Source organism: Cupressus sempervirens, chromosome 8, assembly GCF_028749045.1.
Source record: "Cupressus sempervirens isolate cs-2001-9-10 chromosome 8, ASM2874904v1, whole genome shotgun sequence".
NCBI classification, from domain to species: domain Eukaryota; kingdom Viridiplantae; phylum Streptophyta; class Pinopsida; order Cupressales; family Cupressaceae; genus Cupressus; species Cupressus sempervirens.
This window is the reverse complement of record NC_143125.1, coordinates 274,748,854-274,773,336: the sequence shown is the minus strand read 5'-3', so window position 1 is coordinate 274,773,336 and position 24,483 is coordinate 274,748,854.

Sequence of the window (24,483 nt, the reverse complement as noted above, 5' to 3'; positions counted from 1 at the left end):
ATCGATTTGGTTGAATAAAGGAGATAAGAATACTAGGGTTTTTCATCTTTCCACCTTGAAGCACAGAGCTAAAAGTCATATTGCATATCTTAAAAAGAGTGATCTAAATATAACTGAGGAAAAGAATATCTCAAAAGAGATGGTCTCTTTTTTCTCTTCGTTAATGATAGTTGATCCTAATATTCATGTAGGTAACCAAGAAGATCTCTTAAAGGTGATTCCTTCTTTAGTTACTGAAGAACAAAACAAATTGTTAGGATCCATTCCTAAGGAAGAAGACATTTTTATAGTTGTTAGCTCATTAGGAGGGGATAAGTCTCTAGGACTAGATGGTTTTCCTATGTTCTTTTTTCAGAAGGCGTGGTATTTGGTTGGAAGAGATGTATGTGATGCTATAAAGAAATTATTTGGGGCTAACATAATGCTTAAGGAGATCAATTCTACCTTCTTGTGTCTTATTCCTAAAAAGATTGGGGTTGATTCTCCAGACCAGTTTAGACCTATTAGTCTTTGTAATTCCTTTTATAAGATTATTTCAAAGGTTCTCACATCTAGGTTGTTATTGGTGCTTCCTTCTCTTATTGCTAATCAACAAAATGGTTTTGTCCCAAGAAGGCAAATTCTTAATTCTGTTATTATTATTCATGAGATTATTCATTCCTTATCTTGCTCTAACAAACAAGGATTCATCATGAAAGTTGAGATTGCTAAAGCCTATGATAGAGTAGAATGGGTTTTTCTTGTTAAGATTTTGTAGGCTTTTGGGTTTAACCATAAGATTGTTAGAGTCATATCTCAGCTGATCTCCACTTCTTTTATTGTTGTCTTGGTGAAAGGTTGCTCTTCTAAATTTTTTAGCCCTTCTAGAGGATTAAGACAGAGAGATCCATTATCCCCTATCCTCTTTATTATTTTGGCTGATTGCTTGGGAAGATACATTGGGAAACTAGTTTTAGAAGGGGATATTAAAGGTTTCTAACCTTCTTCTGAACCTCTTACTTGTTCTCATGGTCAATTTGTTGATGATACTTTATTTATGGGTAAAGCTAATGTTAAGGAATCTAGAAACCTTAAGAAAGCTCTTAATTTTTACTCCTCTACTTTAGGTCAATTGATTAATTGGAATAAGAGCTCCTTGTTTTTTATTAACACCCTTGTTCCAAGACATAAAAAAATTGTTAAAATTCTAGGGTGTTCAATAGGATCTTTTCCTTGAATTTATTTGGATCTCCCTTTGGGACCTAGAGTTCTAGACTCTTTCTAGGAAGATCTCATAAAGAAGTTTAATAAGAAATTGGTAGGTTGGAAGGGCAATCTTTTGAGTTAAGTAAGTAAAATAACCCTCCTTAAAGCTTGTCTTCAAAGTATTCCTACTTATGCTTTGAGTCTTTTTAGAATTCTAGCAAAATTTGCAGATATTATTGATAAAATCCAAAGAAATTTTCTATGGTCTAGATCTAAGGAAAGAAAGAGAATGGCTTTGATAGCCTGGAATCAAATATGTCAACCTATTCTAGAAGGAGGCTTGGGAATTAGATCAATGCAAAGTATAAATAGAGCCCTTTTGGCTAAACAAGGATGGAGAGTATATCATGATGATAAGGAATGGAGTACAATATGGAAACATAAATATATCTTTTATGCTCATTCTTTACCTGATTTTTTATCTTCTCGTGAAGTTCTCTCCCCTTCTGCTATTTGGCGGGTTGTTTAGGGAACTAAGAATACCCTTAGTAAAGGTTTCTCTTGGAAAATTGGAAATGGGTTAAAAATAAAATTTTGGGATGATACTTGGATAAAGGATCACCCCTTGATTGAGGACTTTAAGGATAGAACTCAAATTGATAGATGTAAACATTTGTTTGGGACTCTTGTGGAACACTATTGGCATAATAATAACTAGGTCAACCTTGTTGATGTAAACTAGGTTTTTCAGAATATCCAGATTATGTTGAATGCCTTTTCCTTGCACCTCTTTAGGAGGATAAGATGATATGGAGTGCTGATCCTAGTGGATAGTTCAAAGTTTCCTCTATTTTCAACTTAAAAGAGAAAAGTAATCAACTTTTTTGGACAAAAGCATGGATTAAGGGTCTTATACCTAAAATAAATATCTTTAATTAGATCCTACTTCAAAACAAAATTCTAACTTTGGACAATTTTCAAAAGAGAGGCATTAATGTGGTTAACATGTGCAGTCTTTGCAAAGAACATTTTGAAGACAGAGATCACTTGTTTTTGAATTGTACTTACAGTCAAGAAGTTTGGAGCTCTATTCTTAACTATTGGAATATTTCCTGGGTCAATCAAAACAATGCTGATCTATGTTTTAAAAGTTGGATTTGTCACTCTAAGGATATTGATGTTGTTTTCCTATGGAAAATTACCCTCCTCCATCTTTGGTGGGGCATTTGGAAAGAAAGAAATAATAGAATCTTTTGAAATAAAGAAATGCCAGATTGGGTGCTTGGACAAAACATTGTCAGGGCAATAAAGGAAAATTTTAAGGCTCAAACGAACTGTAATAAAGATTTTCAAATTGACAACCCAATGCTTTCTAGTAATTCAAATATGAAGAAAGAAGACTTTAGACTAAAGACTAGATGGAAGGCTCCACCTACGAGATGGCTTAAAGGGAACATTGATGGTGCTGCCAAGGGAAATCCAGGTAAAGCGAGTTGTGGTGGAGTCTTAAGAGATCATACAAGAAATATAATAGATGCTATAGCCACACCTATTGGAATATCTAATAGCCATAAAGCAGAGGCCACTGCAACTCTATATACTATGAGGATTGCTATGGAAACTAGTTTCCAGAATCTCTGGTTGGAAGGAGATTCCTTAAACATTGTTAATATGCTAAATGGTAAAAGTTTGGTCATGTGGTCAATTGAATATTGTGTAAAGGAAATTAAATCATTAATGAATAAATTTGAGAAAGTATTTATTTCCCATTCTTTCCATGAAGGTAATGTAGTGGCCAAATGGATTGCCAACAAAGCAATCCAATGTGAATGCAAGATGATAAGTCATGATGATTTAAGCAAGGATATGGATTTGAAATATCTCATTAATTATGATAGATTTCATGTGACAGAGGGAAATATTTTCCAAGATTAGAAATATAATGAAATTTGGAGGTGCAGATACGGATGTCAGAATTATTTTCTCGAGAATGTACATTAATGTGACTTCAATCCTAGTGTCACACATATTTGTTTTTATGAGCACCTTAGTTGTTATTATGAATACCTTGGTTCTATCTTTTTATTTATTTCTCCTTTTACACTTGACTCTAGTTTTCCTTAGCATAACAAAGTCTTCTAAAATGGGTGGAGAACCACATAAATAGGAGCCTAACAATTGCAAGGCTTGGAAAGCCAAAAATTCTATTTGGAAAATTCTATAGAAGGGGAAGGTCACCAATTATCTGAAGTGACTTCATGGATGTAAACCTCATGTCACTAAGACTTTCTTCAAAAACTAGGTGGAGGATAGGGTTTCTCTGTATGGAGTGATGGTGCATTTGATAGAAGATTTTATTGTTGAGGTGATGGGATTTCCAAAGGATGGCATAAAATTTAGTAAGGAAATGAGTATCTCAAATGTAGCATTTAAGAAGTTCTCAAAAATGGATGAGGAGGAAAAGAACGTAGAGAAGAATGGTGCTTTTTACAAACTGGGCCAAATCAAGGTCATCTGGTAGGATGTGCTTTCATGCATTTGTGATTACTTTATCCTAGATGGTAGAGCTAAACACATTCATAAATTTTATTTTGTGTTTCTGAACCACTTTAGGCACAAAGATAGAATCTCATTTCCTTTTTATTTGAGATTTTCTTTACTCTATAGTATCCAAGCTCATAGAAAAAAAGACTCCTGCCCAATTCTTCATGAAGGGTTAATTTTACTAATTGAGAATTATTATAAGAACAAGGCAATTTTGTCTTCCCCTCCTTCTGAGAAAAAGAAGGGATCTATGAGTGAAACCTACTCTAGGAAGAGTAAAGGTTCGGAAGGGGTTTGTGGTAAAAGACAGAATCTGAAGCAAGAAACCCCTCAAAAAAATGTGGAAGAGATTACTAAGTCTGATAACTTAGAAAATAATGAAGAAAAAAATGTGGATGAGAAGGGAAAAATAGATGTGGGAGATTTCAACTCTAATTTGGAAGATTACCCAGGTGGCAAGGGTGAATCTGGTAAGGAGGAAATGGATGAAAGTAATGACAAAAACACTAGGTCGGGTAATATGGGTGAAGAGGATACTAATCAGAGTGAACATTCCCTGGGAGAGAGGGACGATGATGAAGAAGAAACATAGAAGGGAAAGGAGGAACTCTTGAATAAGGATGCTTAAAATGTGAAGGAAGACATAAAGAAAGAGAAAAAATGAGTCTAGGGGTAAGGAAGATATGGGAGAGGATAAAGATGATTATGGTGGTAGAGATATTAGGCTTTCTTTCCTATATACTGCTAAGCTTAAGGAAAACTCTTCCCTTCAAACTGACTCCTCGGTGTATAACGAATTAATGAACTTGAAAAGGAAAGTCACCACAATCGAGCAGGACCAAGAAACTAATCATGTTAAGACCACCCAGATGGAAATTTTGATTGGTAATATATCAGATAAACTAAAGGAATATGAAAAAAACCTCTAGTTATTGATCAAAGAAAGGGTAATAATATGGAGCAGGTTACTTCTAGCATTTGTGCTATTGCTGCCAGCTTAGGGAAGAGAACTAATGAAGAAATCATATCTCCAGGTGGTCCAATTAAACAAACCAGATAGAGCTCCAGGAAAAAATTTGTTGAGGGCACGGTGGGATCTATAGTTAACACCATCCAAAGTATCATGGAAGCTGGAAAAGAGGTGGTCCAAATGATCAAAGAACTACAATAACAGTTCTTTTGTGTTTTGTGTTTTTGGTCTCTGTCTTGGTAGTTGTCTTGGTTTCTAGTTGATTGTCTAGGTTTTTAATCTAGTTTTGTTGTTTTAAAAACTAGGTTCTAGGTCCTTGTAAAACTTGGTCTCGTATTATGGTTTTATTTTGTGGTTTCAAATCTCTATAAAACCTAATTTTGAATCTTTTAAAACTACAGGTTTCAGGTCCTTGTAAAATATGGTGGAACTTAATGGCTTATCTTTTGATTTCTTGTTAAGGGTTTTGGGTCCCCTTCAAAACTTGTTTGTACCTTAATCTAAAACATAACTTATGTGAAATTTTGAAAATTTCCATCTTCACTAGGTAGCCAGTTTTATGTTTGTAAAATTGCAAAATTTTTCTATTTAACTTGCCCTTAAAATTATTCCTTTTGAAAATGCTTCCTTATAACATTTTTTCATAAAAATCTTTGAGGTTCCATTAGTGGCTCTTTCTAGGGATGCATATTCCTATAAATATGATAAGAACCCAACTATCTCTTGAGACAAAAACAAAAGAAACATAAAAAGATTAAGCCCATCCTACTAATAATGCACATATAATCAAATTTTGATCAAAAGAAGAAGGGTTTGAGATATTGTCCATGGATAGGAAATTCTTGTATGTCCCATCAGTGTCCTATAGAAAGAAATAATTCTCTCCTACTTTTCCTAATATGATGAAAGGAACTAGCCACAAAGCATCAAACTTGCCATGTTTCCCTTTATTTTGATCCTTGACATTCCACTTCAAGACCTAATCTCTAATGCCAAAAGATCTTTCAATTGATTTCTTGTCATGAAGGTATTTGACTTGTTTCTTCTTTTCTATATTATGTTCTATTGCTAATCTTCTATTTTCATCTAATTCAACCAATGCATTGATCCTTTCTTCCATAAAATCTATGTCTTCAAACTATTCCTCACTCATGAACCCATATACTAGTAACAAGTTGTTCATGGAGAATTTAGCTTCTTTACCATAAACTAGTTCAAATGAAGAGAAACAAGTAGATTTCTTCGTAGATTTATTGACTGTTGCTCTATATTATCATAATTCTATAAATATATTAGTGTCCCAATCTCTCTTAGTATTAAAAAAATTCTCTTGATAATATTAAGTATTTTTTTGTTACTTGACTCAACCTTTCCATTCCCTTAGGAATGGTTGGGGAAAGAATAAGAAATAACTATTCCATAAATGGTGCAAAAACTAGAGAAATCTTATGATCTAAAGAAAATACCATTGTCAACAATATTTTTATGAAGAATACAAACCTTATCATAATTTTTTCCATTAAAAACTTGGTCAAAACTTTTCTATTAGTCTACTTAGTGGGTATAGTCTCTACCCAATCTAGCTGTAACCTCCACTTGATTTAGTACTTATCTCTCCTATAAATTCAATTCCCCAAATTTGGAAGGGTTCTTCTACCTATAAATTCCTTAAGAGAAGAGCTTGATTGAGTTTAAGCTTCCCTAAAAATCTTTGACACACTTCACATCTTCTAATATAAGCACACCAATCTTCAAATATATGTGGTCAATAAAATCCTGAACATAGAATCTTATGAGCTATAGTTTTGGTAGAGAAATGACCTCCACAAACTCCATGAAATTCTTTTAGTATGGATTCATCCTAGTAGATGTCTAAATAGATAATTATTATCCCATCTATTCTTCCAGTAAGGGTCACCCTATTGGAATTACAAATGGGAAACATATACTTCTAGGGGGGGGGGGGGGGGTGGTTTGAATTAGAAGTATTAATCTTTAACCAATAAAACTTTTAATTTTAAAAGAATGCATGCATTAACATATTGAAATAAAATGTAAAGTAAATGAATCCACATAAACATTTGACAATAGATATGACTACCTAGAAACCCTCCAAATGAGAAGGTAAAACTGGGGTGGGGATGACACCCACAATTCTCCACTACTACAGCAATAAAGTATCACTTGTTAAGGCTACATAGTTTGACCATTTTTATGATCTACCCTGTGAAATGCCTGCCCTATTAAAAGATTACAAAGGATTGTTAGATCCTACCCTATTAAAGGATTTTAACACCATGTTAGAAGTGTGCTTGGTTAAAGGACTTTCAGAACATTCACTTGGAATGTCACCCTATTAAAGGATTTTAGAATGACTATTAAATCAACCTTAGTCCAAAGGATTTCATCCTGCTGGTATAGTTGTTAAAAAGTAACAATGGAATGTTTGATTTAATAACTTACAACTTTGACTTGCTGATTTCAGATCACAGTTCTATCCATCTTGATCCTCTTGATCTGTTATAACAAAGCTATATTGCTTCTCCTCTATTTTTCAAATTGATTCTGCAATTCTTTCACACTTCTAAGTCACCTTGAACACTTTCATATCAATTCATCCCTTTTCTCCTCCTTTAATTCTTTGCTCACATCATTTCCTCATACACACACACACACACATATTCATATTGAATTATGGAGTTTCATCTTCCTAAAAAGACTTTTGGTGGCTTATGGTTAGGTATGAATCTATGACTGAGATTCATTCATTTTTTTGCTTAATCCCTTCAATTTTATGATTGGTTGCATGTTGATTTCATAGGAAAACCAAATAGATTCAATCTTATCTTCAAAGCTTCAAGATCTATCCATAAATTGGCATAAAAATGGTTTATATAGTTGTTTGTGCCATCACAAATAACTAGGTCCATTCTGTGTTACTCGACACTTGATAATATGAATGCTCGACACTAACTATAATTTTGTCTGACTCAACACCTAAACTTGCATGGCATCAACTATATACTCGGCACTTGAATTACTCAACACAGGAGTGACTTGAAACTCATTGCAACTCAGCACCTATACATATTATACTTGGCATGTGTTACTAGCTCAACATGAACTTAGTAAATATCTTAAGTGTGTTGACACTTAATTGTCAAAACCAAACTAAGATCAACACACCTTGGATAATAACACACTTTAAAGCTTGATAGTTCTTATTTGAATCTCATCTAAGTTGTCATGGCATTTTATGTGTTTTAGATAATATACTATTTCTTTATACCACGGGCATCTTTCAATGCTCATTTCCATGTGTTTAATATCTATTTGGTTTTCCTTTACAACTTCCAATTTTTCATCATCCATAAGTTTAGCTAATCCTTGCCCTCTTACTAGTTCGGTTATTTGAATATTGAGATTGAATTCTTGAATCTAATTGATCCATTTATATCTTATTCTTGTGGTCTCTATCTATCTAAACATAACTTTGACAATAAAATTTGGTACATATACAATTATATCAGCACTAACTAAGTAAAGTCTGAATGATTTTACTACCTTTACTAAAGCATATGCCTATTTTTCATTTATGTCATAATTCAGCTCTAAACTCTATAGACTTTTTCTAAAAAGTGCAATAGGTTTTTCATGTCCCATCTCATTTTTCTAAAGCACGACTACAACAATAGTATGATAGGAAGAAAATAAAAAAAATTGGAAAGGATTTTCAAAATCAAGAGTTTTGAGTATAGGGGATTCTTTGATTTCCACTTTTATACTAACAAAATTTTACAAGGCCTCTTCATCCCATACCACATTAGCTCTATCTTCAACATTTTTGAAATAGGTTTGAGTATTTCTGTAAATTTAGATACAAATGATGATATCTCTAAGTCTTGTTGTCTATTAGTGTCAAACACTTAGTCATATATAAGACAGATTTAGATGGTCATCATTGTGACCAAGCTACTCTATATAGGTTGAGTCATGTAAAGACTTGTAAATAACCATGTATATGCTGAGCTCTATAGGAGTTGAGTAAGTCTTTGGTCATTGAATAGTTTTAGTACAAGTCGAGCCTAGTGAATGCCAAGCAAATAAGAGCACATAGATGGTGAGTTATACAAATGTTACAAAATTTGAGGTAAACTATTTCAAGCTGACATAGACATGATATTTAATGATTGTAGAGTTTTTTATAGAGGTTTTACACATTTTGATGTGGATCATTGATCCTTATGAGGAATAAACAAGCAATCAGATGGAGAGGCAAAAAGGGAAGCATCTAGAAGACTCCATAGAAGTCTTTAAATTGGTAGATCCAAACCTTATTTCATATAAGTGACAAGTGATGAGAGCTATTTCAAAAGATATTACAAAGTGTGTGAAGGAAGTGAAGAAGTTAAGTTTTTGGATGTTGCATGCATGAGAGAGTTGAGAAGAACAAAGGATAGTGACCTTATGAAGCAATGAAGGATTGAGCAATGCTATATCAGATTGGAGATCTAATTAGAGATTGGAAGGAAGAGATCCATAATCAATAATTAAAGTGTAGACCAAAGGATTAGGTACTGGGAGAGTTCTAATAGATTAAATCAGGGCAAATCTCTTAACAAAGTGGTTTTAATAGACTTTTGTAAATCTCCTAACACAATCCTTACTTCATTGTAGGTGTAAAATCCTTTAATAGGGTAAGACTTAATAGTCTTAAATTCCTATATTAGGGAAGAACCCTCATAGGGTAGATCATCAGAAGTAATCAAAATTGTAACCCTAATAGGTTAACTTTGTTACTGTAGTAGTGAAGATTTGTGGGTGTCATCCCCACCCCAGTTTTACCTTCACCTTGGAGGGTTTCTAGGTAACCAATTTTTTTGTGTTATGTATTTACATTTCATGGATGTGATTGATAGTTAGATCTATTTATTACAACATTTGATTTTATGAGTTATATTATACATAAAATAGGTATGAGAAGGTCAAAATGGTGAATGACGTAAAGTTGTTTTGAAGGATATATATATATATATATATATATATATATATTGATTCACCCTCCCCTCTTTGTATCTTAGTTTCCTAATTAAACTTCCAACAATTGGTATCAGAGCTTTGGTTCTCTTAAAGGAAGTCTAATAACTTGTGAGTACAAATCTTAGAGATGGAGGCTTACAAATTGAGAAAGGTTATTAACAATCAAGTGATTGACATCCAACTCATATTGTAACAACTTGAAGTAGCAAGAGAGGAATCATAGAAATCCCTTAGAAAGAGAAAGGATATGTCCATTCAATAGAATGAAAAACATTATGAAGAAGTTGATCCAAAAGTATTTCTTGGAAATGGAAATATTAATGAGAATGATGTAGTCATTGTAGATCTATTAGAGAAGAATAATATCCCAAATGAAGAAGTTAGAGGATTGAAGAGAGAACATGAAATCTAGTTAGTAAGGCCATGTGAAGTGATAGAATAGAAGAAGAAATCTAAAGAAGACAAAGTTGTAGCTATGGAAGAAAAAATACAAATTACCATTGGAATTGAAGAAAGGTCATCTAATCTGAAAAAGATCATAAACACTTAGCTAGACATGATGAATCAATTGATGCTTGTAAATTAGGAATTGAATAGGAAAGACATGGAGATCGAAAAAATGAGATCATAGATTCACCTACTAAGGAATGAGTTAAGATCTAAGAAAGAAATTATGAAAAGGATGAAAAAGCCTAGTGAAGAACTAAACACTTTGAAGAAATAATGAAATCACCTAGGTCATCTTGCAACATCTCTGGACAAGGACATACAAAGAAAAATTCATCTATTGAAGAAGGAGAATCATCTAAGAGTGGAGAGCTAAGGAATGAAAATTCAAAAAGAAAACCTACATTCTATCATTGTGGTAAACATGGAGATACTACAAACATTTGTAGAAGCAATAATGGTATGCAAAATCCTAAACCTAAGTTTACTGGTTATTGTTTTTATTGCAAGAAGAAAGATATCAAATACATGAATGTAGATCAATAATGAAAATGTCATGCCCAAACTACGAGGGCAAAAACACACAATAATTTTTTTTAAAAAACAGTTAAAGATTAAAAAGCTCAAGTTTGAAAAGTTGCGATCACAGTTTAAGTAAAAGTTCTCTATACTGATAAACTATTATTTTCGTTATTAAGATGATACCGAAAAAAGTTATGTTATTACATTATCTTTCCACACAATGTGCATATTATATAAATAACAATTTAAAAGAGTTCGTTCCAAATAATTATGAAAATATAAGATCAAGAAACTCATTAAGGAAAATTTTACATCTACCCATACACCCATATAAACTATCAAGATTATGATCAATTATTAACCTATTAAGTAAAACTAAATAATATTCGAAGATAAATTTTAACATTAATACTAAAAATAACTATTCATTAAGTTATAACTTTCTAAGGTAATTAAAAAATTAAATTAATTTAAAGCTAAACTAACTACATGCTAACAAAAAAAAAAAAAAACATACTAATTCTTATAAAGAATTTTATTAAATCACTTAATCAAATTAAGACTTAACAAATTAACATTTAACTATGTAACTATCTAATTATTAAACATTAATTTCAACTAAATAATAACGAAAACTTTCTAAAATTTATTAAATAACTAAATTAATTTAACTAAACTAGTTAATCTAAAATAATTTACAAATTAAATTAATTAACTAACTACTAAAGACAACTTACAAACTAATACAAAACAATCTAATATAACTAACTAAAAAAAAACTAAAACTAATTACTACGTAATCTAAAATCTAACACTAACTTATTTAAACATTTAATAAAACACAAATTAAAATAAACAATAAACTAACTAACATACTAAACAACTAATCTTATTTAAAAAAAAACATACTAACTACAAATTAAAAACTTAAATTTAAAACTACCTACAAACTAACCTCCTACCCTAAGCTACCCCTACACACCCCACACCCCCCCCCCCCCCATGCCAAGTGGCATGACAAGACCCCCCCCCATGAGCCTATCACAGGTCTACGCACTGCCCAAAGGCCTGCGCACGCAGACCTGCCCCCCCTTCTCATTGACTTACGCATGGGATCAAAGGAGAGGAAAAAAATTAAAGGATTTGCTTTATATATGCATAATACTATGCTAAATTCATTTCACTCCCCTTACTATGATTTGACCCCTGTACTCGTTGGCAGGGTTGGGGATTGTGATTTGATTTGATTTAAAATTTTATTATTATTACTTAAAAAAGAAAGAAAGAATGGACATAAAGTCCTAGGCTTAGTGCCTTGCCTCCTAGCCTTTAGGAGTTAATGTAAAAGTTTTGTTGTTGGGTTTAGGATATTTTAGGATAGTTATTACTAAAAGTTTTATAGATGGAGATAGGATATTTAGGATATATATATTTTTGAATTGATTTATTCAAAATGTATTTTATTCTATTTTGTTTAATTCCAAATTTTAAATAAAAAGGATCATTTAGGAATATTCTCTGTTGTTTAAATCCATTTAATTTCTTCTCCCATACAAAAGGCAGAGAGTTTTTACTCTCTTAAAACACATTTTTAATTTTAATTTTTTTTATCTAAGTATAGAATTACAAGCAATGCATGTATTTTTTTTTCTCTAAATTTTCTACGCATAAAATTTTAAAGTGATATATTACCAAGAGGGGATTTAATTTTTCTTTTCAAAGCAAATCTATAAGGACTTGTTACAACTTAATATACCAAGAATTTGAATTATCCGTTTTAATCAATAATGCAAGAATTGTTTGATTCTAATAATCATGCAAACTGAATCTACATCCATGATCATAATTTTCATAATTAACATATAAGGAAACTTAAATTTTTTTCTTAATTAAACCATCGTCTTAACATCTTATTTCTGATATGCATCCATCTAATTTAAAATTACGATTAAAACACAAGATAACCAATTATACTTAAACACCAATTTTATTGGCAAACTTGATTCAAAGGCTCAGCCAGGAAAGAATCAGGAAGAAAACCCGGCTTCGTTGCCAATCTAACAAAGTTTGAAATACCAATTTACATAGGATATCAATCCCAAATTTCAACAATATAATTGAATTTTCTTCATGACCCTCATCAAGGGAATCATAACAATTTCTGCAACACATTTCTAACACCATGGATGGAACAAAATCTAATCAGGTGACCAAAAACATGACCAAGAACAATTCAAACATGCATATTCATACAAGGTTTTCACAATATGATTCACAATGAATCAACACTAGGGAAAGGTGGATTCTTCCAACTAGGAGAAGTCAAGCACAACACCAAACAGATGCCCAATCGGGGCTATAAACCAAGAACTTCCATTCTTCCATTTCAACATACCATAATCATACAAGGTTTGTGCTAACAGGTAGGGGCCCATAACACCCTACCCTTTCTCCCTCTTCTCATCCTGAGAAGAGACTCTACACTGGTTGGAGTCTGACTAAACAGACCTTTCCCAAAATTGGTCACTTCTGCCCTCTCCAAGGGTGAGTAATACCAAAACACCCATGCAAGAAAAATATCAAAATTGCAAACATAAACATGAAAGGAAATCATCAAAAAAAAAAAACATGGTTTTCAAAGCTTCCCAACATACCCACAAACATACAAACATTGAAACAACAACAAGGTAGCATAAGCATGAAACAAACATGGAAACTGAACAAGGGAGATGAGAATTTCCTACCTTCACAAGAGGTAATGGCAACGAACAAGTTTGAGTAGAGTTTCCCTTTCCTTCCTTCAATCTTCAAAACTCCTTCTAAATGTAGAGATTGGGTAACAACCTCAACTAGTCCAAGAAGGGCCTCTAAATAAGCCTCAAACTCAACCACCAAAAGGATCAATAACTACTCCCAACCACTTACCATTCTAGAAACTCCTAACTCAACCCACACTAAGGTTAAACACTAAGTGGAGGTGAGGCGAGGTAACTTAAGATAACCACTTGCAATTTTCGCACAAAGGTAAAATGAGAATTTTTGAGTGATCTCCAAAGTCAACAAAAGGGGCTTAGGGGTTGGAAAAGACCCCCAACCCATACCCATACCCCTTGGGTATAATTATAACATGTTTTAAAGCCTTAAGAATGGGTTTGGAACCAAAAAAAAGTTAGGAAAATAATTAGAACCAACTAACAACTCTAACAATGCAGATTAAGCACTAATTCAGATTAAGGATGACTAAACTTGATTAAGAACCAAATTATCAAAAGCGACACTTAAAAGAACACAATTATGAACATTAACATTTACTGATTGTAGAAAGATACATACATACATCTCACAATACAATACTTGAATTATGAACAACAGGGTTTCCAAAATTAACACATAGAGATCAATTCTGTTCCTTCATAGGGTTTCTCAGCTAAAATATCTGCACACTCATTGCACACATCAGTAGTACCGTAAAATCACATGTACATATATGTATACGCATCATAAATTCACATAAATTGGAACATACATCACTCATGGTTTCTTTCATCCTACTTAATTCTTAACCATTAAAAATTTCTTAAATCAAAGTATCAATCCTACATTTATCGATTTCATCAACATACATATTCATAAAACATTAAATGACAAACATCAATATATCTGAAAGTAACATCACATAACATGAAATAATATAATATGTTCTAAGTATCAGATAATGTCTTGACATCTCGAGTCGTGAGTATCAAAATGATAAAGTAATAACTAAGGCTATGAAGGGTCGGGGCGAGGCCTCACATCAATACATCTATTACACATACATTTGAAGGTTATTGTTACAACTATCAAAAGTTTTGATATAGAGAATATAAATATAGATCACAGGTAAAACCTAATTGGACAAATAAGAATGCATAAAAGAAAGTTTGTTCTAATTGTCACAAGATTCAACAAGTGAGCAAGAATTATAGGACGAGGTCACCAGTACCAAACAACAAACACAACAAGGGTAAAGACAAAGTTGATGTTGAACAAGCTAAGAAGGAGATGAATCAAACCTGGAAGAAAAGGTGGAAACTAGAGGTAGTAGAACAAATGAAGTCAAGGTCACCCAATCCAATGGAGAATGTGATCACATCACCTCAAATTGATCAATAAAGGTATGTAAGGAACTATGCACCTAATGTTTTATCTTACATTAGTTCCTAACATAAAATGTGCAAAAGTTCAGAAATGCATGAGAAAAGATGAAATAAAATAGATCTATGGAAGAATAGTGCAAAAGAATCATTTAAACAATAGGTGCCAAATGCTAATAAAATTATCTATATTGACTAAGCATTGTAATATGGACCAAGTATCCCAATGATAGATTTCTGTATAGGCCAAGTTAGATGGAATAGACCAAGCTGTATAGTGGAGATTGAGTTCAAAAGTTTAGTAATGATCAAGACAACTATATTCCACATAATAGAGATTACAACATTAATGGAGACCCTAAATTGAATGAATGAAGGTATATATCAAAAATTTGAAGGATTTTTCACACCTTCCATTCAAATTTTGAGAGCACAGAGTGATTTAAAAGATGATTAGAAGTGATCTAACAGTGAAAGAGTGAGTATTGATCTTCAATTGTGCCAAACAGTTTAGAAAGAAAAGTTTTAGAATCCTAACATGAGAATATGACATCTTCACCATCTACAATGAAGAATCACAAAGTAGAGGTAAGAAATATTTAATTGGTGATGAGTGATGCTTGTTCTCTACCTAAGTTTTGTGCTATTCTAGATATTGATATGAAAGGAGATTCAATGGGTGTGTTATCATTGATACCACCTAAGCTTATCATGATACATGATGTATGGAGTTATTACATGTGTGAAATTGGTGAAGTTGGAGATTATGAGATTCATGTGGCATATGAGAAATTATGTGATGAAGGTATAATGAAACATGAGTTCAAAATTGTTGAAAGGAAAGGATTAACTTGTGCCCTATATTTTCTAAGAAATTTTAAGATTGAATGGATTAAGTTGTTCTAACAAGAATTCATGATATGAAGTTGTGGTTAGAAAATGAATCGATTAATATTTTGAAAAAAGTGATTCCTAATGTAACTGGATATCCAATAATGGATAAGAAGAAGACTATGTGGTGCCTAAGCAGAGAAAAAATTGAGGCTAATAAAAAAGCCAAGTGGAATGTGAAAGGATTATCCATTTCAACCATTATAGATTGAGTGATTGATTTTGCAGTGAGAATTATCTCTCATAAGTTATATTAGTCAAATAGACTAAATAATGTGTCTTGTATGGTAGTTGACCATGCATGGAAGATTGTGATGAAGGATCATGAATATGATCTTTTCGACTTTCAAAGGTCACAATCAGTAGAGAACCTAACATCAATCAGGAAGACAAATAATTCTATGTGTAAGTTTGGATCATTAGTTATGTGTATTTTCTTCTATGTTCAGAACTATTTTCCTACTATTGGAAATATTGTTTGGGAGCAAGGAAAACTAGTTACAAAATATATTATTGAGTATATAACATAGTTGGGAGAAAAATTTGAAAATTTTATGGATAAATACTTTGAGGAATTCAAACAAAAGATGAAAAAGAGAATGCAGATCCCAACATCATTAGTGTTAAAGCATTACAATGATGTATGTTTTCTAGTAGATACAAATAACACATTTATATAGATAGTTAAGCCTAGAAAAGTATGGCTTAAATCCTTTGATTGTGAGGTTGAAGTTGATAATATAAGTGCAAGCATTGCTGCACTACTAAAGGAATAAATTGATGTAGAGTTAGAGCCCTTTAGAAAGTTTGAAGAAGTAAAGGCTAGAATTACATTTGATATCAAGATTGCTTCTATAGAAAAGAAGAGAAAGAGAATGATTAAAGACCTAGAAGTCATACTAAGAAAATAGAAAAAAGGCAAAGAACCTTTGATGTTAACTCAAGGTCTAGGAGAAGATAAAGAAAATGAGTGGTGATGAGGAAGAGGAAGAAAGTGAAGAGAAAAAGGGAAAAGCCCTAGTACTAGTTACTCCACCAGTAAAGAAGGATAAAATAGTAAAAATTAAAAATCTTAAGGTAGAGAAGGTTGTAAAAAAAAAAACATCCAAGCCCCTCTCTCCTCTTACACCATCAAGACCAAGGACCAAGGCAACAAAAAATATAAGTACCAATTCACCAGGGAAGAAAGGAATGGTTAAAATCAACAAACCTAGTGGCACAAGAGTAGAAAAGAGGAAAGCAATAGACACTATGAGCCATAAAAAGAGGATAAGGCTAATAAAGATGAAAGATATTGAAGAGGAAGATGTAGAGAGGACCAAGTCTGATGAACCTAGACATCACTAAGTTATTGTACCCACAAAACCAAGAAATATTTGATGAGGTATGTGCCAACATCAGAAGCTCTGTAGGATTATCAAATTTTAGATATGTGAAGTATGATACATTGAGAAATGACGAAAAATCCAAGGTAGAGTAGGCCATGATAAATATGATGGCTAATAATAAATTGGCTTCTACTAAATTGGAAAAGAAGATTCCAAGTGATTTGTATGGTAGATTAGATAGAAGATGGGAACATGCATTAAAACTAGATAAACAAATAAGACAAGGCACATTGGCCAAGATTATGCCCAAATTATCAAACAAACAAAAGAACTTTTTTGGAGAAACATATGAACTAACTCGTTCCTAAATTTTGGACATTCATGATTTTGTAGAATAAGATTGAGGCTACTGTACAACAAAATGAGTTATTATGGAAGAACATTTTTGGATTAACTACAAAAGGAGTTGAATAGAAGAAAGAAGTATCAATTATGATTATTGAAGATGATCAAAGTAATGAAGAAATATCAGGTGTACTGAGTCGAAAAGGAAACTTATCACCTATTTGTGATACTACACATGCCACTCCTATTGTTGATTCTTCTCTTTCATCCTCACTTTCATCATCTCCTTTGGAAAGATCCATTCCTCTGCGAATCTATTATTGTATTGCTTGTATTTTCCTCTAGAGGGTTCCAAAATCCTCAGGTGTAACACCTTTGAGTCTTCCACCATACTCTCTTCGTGGAGGAACTTTTGTGCTTCTATTGAAACCCTAGTGCAAACTACTTCACAATCAGTGATCTATCTGCACACTCAGCCCAAACTACGATCCTAGTGGGAACTGCCTCATAGTTGGCAATCTGTCCACACACTCAAGACCTCTAGCTCTAATACCACTTGATGAAGGGTGCTCCCCTTAATACCATAAACCATAACAAAAAACAAAGAAATAACAAAAAATGTGAGAACAAAATATGGACTTTTTATTTGTGCTGCAAATGTAGAATTATAGAATTCAAAAGTACAATATGTTAACCCACATGGGCACCTTCATTACAATAATCTACAAGACAAATTGCAAACTATCACCTAGAGCTATCCTAGACAATATTAGGCCCTTCTTAAATAGGTAATTTTATGCTGCCTCGAAATGTTCTAGATAATGAATCTTAATACCTAGGGCCAACAAACCCTAACAATACATATATAGTCAGCCAAATACATCTTTGACAATTATTTTAGATATTTTGGGTAGCCCAAATTTGAAAGGCCATAACTCTTGAACCGTTACTTCGATTGGCTATTATAACCACTTTTTAGAAATGCTAGCTCTTGATCTATAGGCTTAGAATTGTGCAGGCACCCATTCATCATGTTTTTAGACCTCATCTAGGTACTCTAAGGCCTCCAATGGTGAGCTTGAATATTTTTCTATAAAAGTTTTCACCAAAAATCTACAATAACTTCTCCAATACTTAAGCTAAAGCAGTGAGATTTTTATGGTAGACTTATAACTCTAAAATGAACCTTTATGTAGAAAATGAGAAAATTCCAAGTTCATATGAAAAGCTTACTAAAAATAGCAAGTTCCTATAAATAGTAACCATCTTGTCTACTAGTCCTTATTAAAATATAAAAGACTAAAAGAAAAATATTTTTTTGGGTGATACAAGATTGCTCTTACACTCAAGATGCTCCTACATCAGACATAGAGACTAGAGATATCATTTATACATAGGTGTATGATCATGTATCTAGATTATACTACTTTGCAAACTTTTCTCACAATAATGACAATGATTCTTCAACATATTATGATCACACTTCCAATGTTTATTTAGACTTTGAGGAGGACTTTGGCTACTTAAACCTAGGTATTTTCACATTTCATAATGTTATTGAGCTATCAATGCCTTCTCATACTATTGAGATCATTTCTACTATTATTCTTCATGATTCTTTCATTCACACAACTATGGGCCTAGGTGATTAAATGTAGGAGGATATTCATGGGATGACTACTTGACATACATCATAGGTTTATTTGTGGAGTTCTACATTTTAGATTTGGGAGAGATTACTGATAACATTCATCTTCACCAAATAGTTTTTGTGAGGGAACATGCTGATGTTCATCTTCATTCTCTACTTGATCATTTTTTAAAGGATGTCATGATGATGAATGTCTTGATACAATAGTTGGATAAGGCCACTTTATCTTCTAAGGAGATGGTTGAGTCTTTGACACATGTCCTACATTCATCCTTAGCTAATACTAACTTGTCTTTTTCATAAATATATCTTAGTACATATTATTTAGAAGGAACCTTTTAGTATTGACTCGGGCATGCTTGTAGATACCAAAGTTTTGAGGTTTATTCCTATAGATGGGGGTGGCTTTATTGATGTAACTTTGGTATTATTTACTAATGGGAGGAACATTATTAAAGACTCATGGAGGAGTGTTTAGTTTTACATTATATATTAAGGGAGGGCTACTAGGTCTCACTTCCTCTTCTTCTCTCTTGTATAGAAATTCTTGATTGTATATGCATGATGTATGTAATAACAAGACACTCTTGATTACCCCATACATGTTGAGAATATATTGAAGAAGCTAATCTAAGAGGGAGATTGTTGAGAACATATAAGTATGACTATTATGCTTCAATCATTGATTTTTCACTAATGTCAAACCTAGTATTTGCTGGTAAGACAACTACTTATAAGATTTAAGTACTATCACTTATTTGATTGATGAAGAGGATTTGACCAAAAGATGTAACAATAGCACCTAGAGGAAAGATTGAGTTATGTTGATGTAAATAAGTACAAGAATCAGTTAAGATAGTGATAACATGATGTATTAATAATCTACTTAAGGTTACAAAGGCTGGTTACACTAAGAAGATTTAGAAGAACGAGTTACACAATTTTTTTTTGCCAAGCTTGACCGAGTGGATAGTAGGTGCTGAGCAGAGTTAGTACAAGCTGAGCAAAATATTAGTTGGAGCTGAGTAAATACTTATTCTAGTGTATTCCAAGTAGAATAGTGGATGTCGAGTAAAGTTTAGTTGATGCCAAGCACCAGTAAAATTTAGTTAGTGCTAAGTGATTTCATAGACGATTTCGAGAAATGTAGTATGTCCCAAGCATTAGAAGCAAGATAATGCCGAGTTGCTACATTATTTGAAAGATCATGAATTTGATGGATCTAAGATGATAAGTTTGTTTTCTTGAATTATATGAACTAGGTGGAAGATAAGGTTGATGAGTTGGTGGCACATAATTCAAGGTAAACCATTTTTAGGCAAATTCAAAAAGGATTCTAGGAGAAGTTTCTAGAAGAGATATGGAATGTGGGATAGATTCATTATATCCTACCTAATCCATCCAAACCCTAAATTGGATGATGGAGAATGAGTGGAAAAAGAACTTAATTTCCTATTTATAGGAATGGCTAGTCGTGCAGCAAGGTTCTCATGTGCGAGAACCTAAGGAAGACAAGGAGACAAGGGTTTTGCTTCATCAAGTGACCTAAGAGAAGAGTCTACAATGTCATGTTAAGCAAGAAGGATTAATGATATGAGTGTTTGAAGGGTGAACAAGCTATCCGAGCTACAATGTATGAAGGCCAAGTAGAATGGAGGACTGAACATTGATATATAATTTGCAAATGAAGTTGCAAGTTGTTATTAGATCAAAGCCCTATTGTTACTCTCTAACAATTGTATCAGTCTAGGGTAAATCCTTTGGATTAAGGTTGACCTAATAGTCATTTGTAAATCCTTTAACTAGGTGATATTCCAAGTGAATGGTCTAAATTCCTCTAACAAGGCTCACTCCTAATAGGGTGATTGAAATCCTTTAACACGGTCACATTTAACAATGTGTACTGTAACCTTTAATAGGGTTGGTCTTTCATAGGGCATCACTTCAGAAGAGTGAAAAAGAGTAGCATGTTACTGGTGGTTTTTCCCAAATTGGGTTTCCACATAAATCATTGTGTCAAGTGTGTTGATGAATCTATTACGTTTAATGTTTACATTTTTGCAAATTGATTTGACAGTAACCTATAAGTTTTAAGTGATTGCATAATCTTATAGATACATGCATGGGTATAAATGTTTTATGGGTTTACTAAGCCATGGAATTTTTTATTTATACATATGGACCTTGGATAACTAATACATCCACCCTCTTAGTTATTCTAGAGTATTCCAACAATCGGTATTAGAGTCATCTGTTTAAGAGGACTAGTTTGAAGGTACTAGAAGCAAAAAGATCAAGATGTCAAAAAGAGGAGTAGCCAAGCTCAATAGAGATAAATTTCTTACATGGAAAAGTTTGATGAGGCTACATCTTAGAGGACTTGGAGATCATTCCCAATCTACCATTACCACTGAGCATGTTAATCTTGCTAGTGCCTCAACTGCTAAGGATATGAGAAAGAAGAAAGAATACAACCAAGTAATGCTAGAGACTACCTCTTCCCTAAACTATACTAGATTTGATGATATCAAAGGTCTTGATAGTGCAAAGAACATATAGGATGTCATAACCATCATCTATGGAGGAGATGCAAATGTTCTAAGAGATAAAGGTAAGTCTTAGAGGTAAGTTTGATGATATTAGAATGGAAGAAGGTGAAAATATTGCTCAATATGTTGCAAGGATAAAATAAGTTGTTAATGCAATAAGAGGAGCTACTGGTAAATTAGATGATGAGACTGTGCTAAGTAAAGTCTTGAGAACACTATTGCATGTATATGCTATTAGAGTTTCTGCAATTCAAGAACTAAGATGTATACTAGGGAATGATTTATCATTTGAAGGCTTGGTAGGTAGACTCACTGCTTTTGAGTTACCTAACTTTGATAATTTCAAACCTAAAAATATTGAATCTACTTTCAAAGCTAAGGTATCATTGAAGAGAAGAAAAAGAAGAAAAAGAAGAAGTATGTGTCCAGTGATAGTGATATAGATGAGGAGGATGTAGAACAACTTGAAGCACTACTGGTAAGAAGATTCCACAAAAGTAAAGGTAAGTTCAAAGGTAAATTTCTTATCATTCATCTCAATTGCAATGAGGTTGGTCATATTGCTGCTAGGATATCCAGAAAAGAAGAACTATAGAGGTGGTGACAAATACAAGAGTATAAGAGATGAAGAAAATAAGTACTATAGAGACAAAGGCAAAAAGTCATGCTACATTGCTGAAGAGGAAACAAAGGATGATTCTAATGAACATGATGATGAAGTGGTGTATGTTGAAATGAAGGAAAAATCTAATGAAGATGAGATAACTATACTTGTGACTTGTGTAAACAAGAATGATAGATGGATCATTGAAAATGGATGCTCACATCACATGACTGGAGACAAAAGTAAGTTTATTATCCTAAATTGTTATGATGGAAATAGTGTAAGATTTGTTAATGATGCACCATGTTTGATAAAATGAAAAGGTTCTATCGAACTCATAGATAAGATTTTATGTGACAATGCTTACTATGTTGAAGAACTTAACTATAATCTTTTGAGTGTGTCACAACTAGATAATTTAGGATGTAAGGTTGAGTTTGAAAACAAGATTGCTAAGATATATGACATTGATGAAAAATTGATTGGAAAGGGTAATCAAACTAGAAGTAATCTATTCTATATTGATATAGAGGATATTACTTGTCTTGTTGTAAAATTTGATGATGTGTGGCTATGGCACAAAAGGTAATGTCATGTCAATTTTGATAACCTGGTCAATATTAGTAACATGAGAAAAGTTAGAGGTTTTCCTAAGCTAAAGAAGCTTGATAATGTAATGTGAAAACAATGTTAGTTAGGAAAAATGACAAAGTCAAGTTTTAAAAGTAAAACTTATACCTCTAAAGAAATACTAGAGATTGTTCATATTGACTTGTGTGGTCCAATTGATGTGCAAAGCTACAAAGGTGATAAGTACATTATGTTGCTTGTTGATGATTATTCTAGGATGATGAAAATTATGTTTTTGAAATAGAAATCTGATGCTTTTCAAATGTTTAAGTGGTACTTACCAAGAGTTGAGAAAGAAATAGGTAAAAGTCTGAAGTGTTTGAGATCTGATAGAGGAGGAGAATTCACATCAAATGAGATTGAGATGTTATGTAATGACAAAGGAATCAAAAGATAAACATCTGCCCCTAGAACCCCTCCACAAAATGGAATAACTAAAAGAATGAACATATCTATAATGGACTATGCTAGAACACTCATGATGGAGAAGAATATTGCTTTGAAATACTGGAGAGAAGCTATAATTACTACTATCTATACCTTGAAGCATGTACAAGTCAAGAAAATTACTCATTCAACACCTTTTGAACTATGGTATGGATACTCACCCAATGTAAAATATTTTAAGGTATTTGGAAGTAAGTGTTACATTCTTAAAAACTTCAAGAATGGTAAACTTGATGCAAAGAGTGATGAAGGTATATTCCTAGGATACTCCACTAGAAGTAAAGCTTATAAGTGTTTGAATACTAACACTGACAAAGTTGTGGAAAGTGCAAATGTGAATTTTGATGAATAGATTGAAGTACATGAGGCTGAACCTATGAAAGCATTAGAAGAATACAAATCATTTGTATACTTTTATGAAGGTATGCCTATTAAAGAAGATGCTACAAATGAAGCTACAAACCAACATCAAGTTTTAGTGACTGTCAAGTCACATCCCATGAATGCCATGTTGCATTTAGGAACTAAGTTGCATTCAGATGTTGAGTTATAAAATAAATTTGAAGCACATTCTAATTCTAAGATTAGAATATATGAAAGAGATGCTAAACTACACGATAAAGATGTATATAGTAACTTAGAAGCTAAGAGACAAATTGAAGAAACTAGAACTAGACCAAGATTGTCCAAATATGTGAAGAGACATCATCCTATTACATAAATCATTGGAGATAAAGATGCTAGACCAATGACAAGAAACATATTAAGAGATGACACATGTTTACTGAGTATGAAGGAACCCAAATCAGTGAGAGATGCTTTAGAAGATGTGGACTAGAGTAAAGTCATGGAAGAAGAGATTGAACAAATTGAGAAAAACAAAACATGGAGTCTAGTTCCTAGACCATAAGACAAAAATGTGATTGACACTAAGTGGGTATTTAGAAACAAGCTAGATGAAAATGGTAAATTCACAAGGAAAAAATTGAGATTAGTTTGCAAGGGATATGCATAAGAGGAAGGAATTGACTATGGAGAGACATTTGCTCCTATTGCTATGTTGGAAGGAGTAAGAACTTTACTTGCTTATGTTGCATACAAAGGTTTCAAAAGTTTATTAGATAGATGTTAAATCTACATTTTTGAATGGCATATTAGAGGAAGAAGTTTTCATAGAACAGCCAAAAGGTTTTG